This window comes from Rattus norvegicus, chromosome 1 (assembly GCF_036323735.1).
Source record: "Rattus norvegicus strain BN/NHsdMcwi chromosome 1, GRCr8, whole genome shotgun sequence".
NCBI classification, from domain to species: domain Eukaryota; kingdom Metazoa; phylum Chordata; class Mammalia; order Rodentia; family Muridae; genus Rattus; species Rattus norvegicus.
Window position 1 is genome coordinate 251,430,228 of NC_086019.1, and position 5,551 is coordinate 251,435,778.

Here is a 5,551-nt window from a genome sequence, read left to right on the forward strand (position 1 = left end):
CTTCCTAATGCTGTGATTCTAGAATACATTTCCTCTATGTTGTGGTGGCACCCCTAACCATAAATTTATTTTTGTTACAACTTCATAACTGTCATTTTGCTAGTTATGAATTATAATGTGAATATTTTTATTTTTGATGGTCTTACTTGACCCTGTGAAGGGGTTAATAAACCCTCCAAAGGAGTTGTCACCCACAAGTTGAGAACCTCTGATCTACAGCCTCCTTTTTTGGAAACCAGCTTCATTTATCACTTTCCCCTTTACTCCCAAAGTCACTGGGTGGGGACAGCTAAGACATTGGTTGGCCAATAGCAGTTCTGATCAAGGGCTGGAGTGGAGGATGGTGATTCCAGGGGTATCTCTGGGCAATGGAATCATCTGTGAACCCTGATGAGCTACAGTCCCCTTAGTATATCAGTGGGATGTCTGCAGGGGCTAGTCAGGGGAGAGGAAAGCAACCAGATGGGTCTAGCTTTGGTGGAGCCTGAAGCTTGCACACTCCGGTGATCTTGAAGAAAATAATATACTTAGGTAATTTTTGTTGTTATTTCCATAGTCAAATGCCACAGACCAGAATGCTTACAATGAATGAAGGTTTCCTTAACACACATTTATGGAGGGCAGGGGCTTGGACAGCTGTATCTTGTAAAGGTCTTACTGCTGGGGGCTCTGCAGGCTCTCACCTGATGTTAGGCATGTAAATCAAAAGACCCAGTCTGGAGATAACCCATTAACCCATTAACTCCCGGTCCATGAATAAGCCAATCACCTCTTCAAGATTTCATCCTGTGGTTCTCTTAATATTGACCAATACGGGCTGGGGATTTAGCTCAGTGGTAGAGTGCTTACCTAGGAAGCGCAAGGCCCTGGGTTCGGTCCCAGCTCCGAAAAAAAGAACCAAAAAAAAAATTGACCAATACGTGCTGGGTTCCCACAACAGATCTCTTTTGGGGATACTCATGCCATGGCAATGAGTGGACAAACGCTCAGCCCTCAGATGTCCCTTCTTTCACCTGATGTATGAGTTTTTGAAAGCCTAGTAACTTTCTACTCCTTGCACCAAGAGCTAGCACCAAGTGTCAAGGTATTGACAACAAGCAAACACTAGCCAGTGTCCCCCCTGTCCCTTTCGATTATGAAGGCAAAGTCAGTTCAATAGTCTGTCCCTGAAAAATGGCCCCACCACCAGACCACAGAATTGCTAGATAAAGTCTGGGATTGTGCAGCAGTAAATAAATAAGGAATCAGAAGTTATGGCCTCGACATTGCTGTCTTGGTGTGTGTGTGGGGCGGGGGTTGTGTGTTGGTCTTGTCTACATAGCAGCCCCCTAAATCAACTTCAGTGTCCTTCAGTACTGCAGCTGACTATGTCTTGCTGGGGGTGGTTTTTCAGGCAAACTAAGAGCTGCTGAGTTCTGGCCAGTAGTCTGCCTGTCCTTCAGCAGCATGTATTTTAGGAAGAGAATCAATCTGTTCCTCAGAAGTTGCCAGCAGGGGACAGTGTAGCGGCTGACTGCTCCCACTGGCCTGCATTTCTTTATTTTTGTCAATGGGGCAGGGTAGTGGAGAGGTTCCCTCTACCCAGTGACTTTGGATCAATTGTAAAGGATGCTACAGACTTCTCACCAGATGATGACAGGAGCACACCTGTCCTTGTGAGTGAAGGCCCGGACTCTGTTGGGAGATCTGCCCAATGTCACTTAACCAATGGTTATTCTTGTTACATCTGAAGAGACCAATGGTTATTCTTGTTACATCTGAAGAGACCAATGGTTATTCTTGTTACATCTGAAGAGACCAATGGTTATTCTTGTTACATCTGAAGAGACCAATGGTTATTCTTGTTACATCTGAAGAGACCAATGGTTATTCTTGTTACATCTGAAGAGACCAATGGTTATTCTTGTTACATCTGAAGAGACCAATGGTTATTCTTGTTACATCTGAAGAAACCAATGGTTATTCTTGTTACATCTGAAGAGACCAATGGTTATTCTTGTTACATCTGAAGAGACCAATGGTTATTCTTGTTACATCTGAAGAGACCAATGGTTATTCTTGTTACATCTGAAGAGACCAATGGTTATTCTTGTTACATCTGAAGAGACCAATGGTTATTCTTGTTACATCTGAAGAGACCAATGGTTATTCTTGTTACATCTGAAGAGATCAATGGTTATTCTTGTTACATCTGAAGAGACCAATGGTTATTCTTGTTACATCTGAAGAGACCAATGGTTATTCTTGTTACATCTGAATAGACCAATGGTTATTCTTGTTACATCTGAAGAGACCAATGGTTATTCTTGTTACATCTGAAGAGACCAATGGTTATTCTTGTTACATCTGAAGAGACCAATGGTTATTCTTGTTACATCTGAAGAGACCAATGGTTATTCTTGTTACATCTGAAGAGACCAATGGTTATTCTTGTTACATCTGAATAGACCAATGGTTATTCTTGTTACATCTGAAGAGACCAATGGTTATTCTTGTTACATCTGAAGAGACCAATGGTTATTCTTGTTACATCTGAAGAGACAAATGGTTATTCTTGTTACATCTGAAGAAACCAATGGTTATTCTTTCATATGAAGACAGCAGTACAAGAAAAGCCTCCCTCAAGGACATTTGCTTTAGTCTAAAAGCAGTGGTTCTCAACCTTCTTAATGCTGCAACCCTCTACTACAATTCCTAATGTTGTAGTGACCCACCCCAGGCATAAATAACTGTGATTTTGCTACTGTTATGAATCTGAATGTAAATATCTGATATACAGGATATGTGATATAGGACCTCCAACCCCACAGGTTGAGAATTGCTGATCTAAGATATATATATTTCCCCCAGATGGGGAGATCCACACAAGTTGTCTTCTTTTTGACTTGAAGGCTGTGGAGAGAACGAGCTCCTGGTCCAGGGTGATGAAGGGAGCCTCCCCAGGAAGGACATGTGGATCTCGTGAACGACTCCAAGACTCTGGCATTTTCTGGAGGGACAGTAGTGGGCTCTGTCCTATGGGCTCAGGACTGCCCTGACCATGTGAACAGCCTGTGACCTTGGTGGCCCCAGAGTAACTGGTGGCCCACTGAGAGAAGTGAGGCTTCCCTGCGCCCAAGCAACCCTGTAGCCTATAACCCCGTGCCTCTGAGGACCAAATGTAAGACTATGTTTGCGAGGACAATGAAATTCAAATTGTGACTTTATCACACCAGGCAGCGTATACTTTAAGACCTACTGACACAGGCCCTGACTAATTTGGGGGAACAATTTGGTGACCATCAAAAAGGAAGTTTTATGAGGTATCACTTGGAGGCATCCAGCCACTAAAAGGCTGTTTGCTCAGAGACCCACCCAACTCAGACATGGCCATTTAGTGGCATAGCCAGATCTAAGTGCCTCACTGGGTTTAAGAGCTGGGACCGAGGAATTGTTCTGAGGGACTTTGAGCAAGCTTCTTACCCTGTCTACACCCCACCCCACCCCGCACAAAGTTTTATGAGGATTGAATGAGCTAACGCAAGTGTGGGTCTAGCAGGGCTGGCACAGGGGGAAGATGAACGGTAATTGCTGTCGGATGCTTGTGTGGTGGCTTAGGATGAATACTCCCCACCTGATTCGTTTGAAACATTGTCCGCCTGCTTCAGGTTTGTTTTGACATAACGGCCTGACTGACCGTATACCATACACTGATGTGTGCAGTCGGATGAGTCCCTGTATAGGAGAACACCCACAAGGCATTGTCAGGGTCACATTACAGTCGCAGTAATGAGCAAAGCCATCCTCCACCAAGGATCCCCCATGCCTCCCATACCTCACTCCTCCTGCCTCTTTTGCAACCCCATGTAATCACTCCTCGGATATCTGCCATGACATGCTATGCTGCAGACGCCACAACTATTATGAATGGAGTCACATACAATGAACTTGGTTTGGGTCTGACTTGACACAGCATCACTACCTGGGATTTGATATCTGTTACTGGCATGGCTTTTAAAATATACCTTTCCCAGCCCACGGCTGTAAAGTTAGGCTTGGCTCTTCCTCCCAGCCCCATGCTCTCGGAAATAAGACTCAGACTCGAAATATATTTACAAGTACTTTGGCCACACAGCTAGGCTCTTCTCTGACTAGATCATAGCTAAAGATAACCCATTTATTCTAACCTATGTTCTGCCACGTGACTGGTTACCCATGCTCAGGAACCATGTGTCCACCTCCCCACATCTTCCCAGGCAGATATCCTGCACCTGACTCTATCTCAGAATTTTCTCTCCTCCTGGATGTCCCGCCTCCCATTTCCTGCCTTAAACCATAGGACAAAGGCTTTTTAATTGACAGGTGATACATTCATACAATATGCAAGATAGTATACACAAGATAGCCTCTACAAATGGCTATCAGACATCTCCCAGGGAGTGACAAGGGCTAGCTGAGGCATCTCTGGGGTCTTGCACAGTTTTCGAGTCTGGACTTCTAGCTTCCTGGAGTTTCTAACTGTACCTTTCGAGCATCCTGATGCCCCCATGTCCCAAAGTGTGCAGGCACATGTGACTCTAAAGCCACAGGGCTAGTCAGGGGCACATGCAGCTTTTCCTTACTACATGTGCCCAGGTCTGAGGTGTGGCCTGGTTGAAAATCACTGGTCTGAAGTCTTGACACTAATTACTGAAAGCCTGAGATATCTGACACCCACAGCCTACCGTGTGACTGTGATACAGGTTGAACATCTCCAACCCCAAACTTCTAAATAATCCAGTTCTGGAACTTTCTGAGGTCCTATATGACACCACAAGTGGAAAATTCCACACCTGACCTCATTTGTCAGGTTGAAGCCAACAGCAACAGGCTCTTTAAAAATGCCACGTGAAATTGCTTTCAGCTTGTGTTCATACTGTGTATTTCATGTTTAGATTTGGGTTACACCACTAAGCGATCCCATCACACATGTGCAAAGATTCCAAAAGCTGTCAAAAAAAAAAAAAAAAAAAAAGAGACACCTCAGAAATCTGAAGAACTCTGGTTCCAAACTTTTCAGATTAGGGGTACTCATACTAAACCTCTAGGCTTAATGGCCACATCCCCAAGCCCATCTGTTTCCTAGATTATTTTGGCTTTCTAGACACACGTGGCCAGAGGGACATTGTATGTTGCCCATCAGGAAATACGCAAAGGCCCAGCATCACCTGCCCCCACACACAGTTCCAGAGAACCACACTCAAGGGGGTGCGGAAATCAATACGGAAAATGAGACACTCAAGTCACCGCAAAGGGCTATTTTTGCTTATTCCAAATTGCTCTGTTTCTGTAAGTAGCTATTTCCAGTCAGCCTCTTCCCTGGCTATGTATAGGGATGGCTCTGCAATTTAAACACAAGTGGTAAGCAAAGAGAAATCTGCAAATAGACTTGCACCCCAGGGATAAATCTGGGGCAATTGAAAAGGTGGTGGGAGTTGGTTCTTTCCCCAAATACGGAACTGCTTCAAATTCCACTCACAGATTGGAACCCATCAAGAAATAAATATCCGTGTAAGCTGGTGGGACACTTTCT

General features: G+C 44.5%; 1 long non-coding RNA gene across 1 annotated transcript; it reads right to left on the reverse strand.

The window, feature by feature from the left end:
• Positions 1-1,473: 1,473 nt before the first annotated feature.
• LOC134484050 (uncharacterized) lies at positions 1,474-5,022 on the reverse strand. Its single transcript, XR_010061379.1, has 2 exons — positions 4,704-5,022; positions 1,474-3,714 (listed from the first exon to the last, which is right to left on the reverse strand). It is a non-coding gene; the product is annotated as an uncharacterized LOC134484050 (long non-coding RNA).
• Between the last annotated feature and the right edge of the window lie 529 nt (positions 5,023-5,551).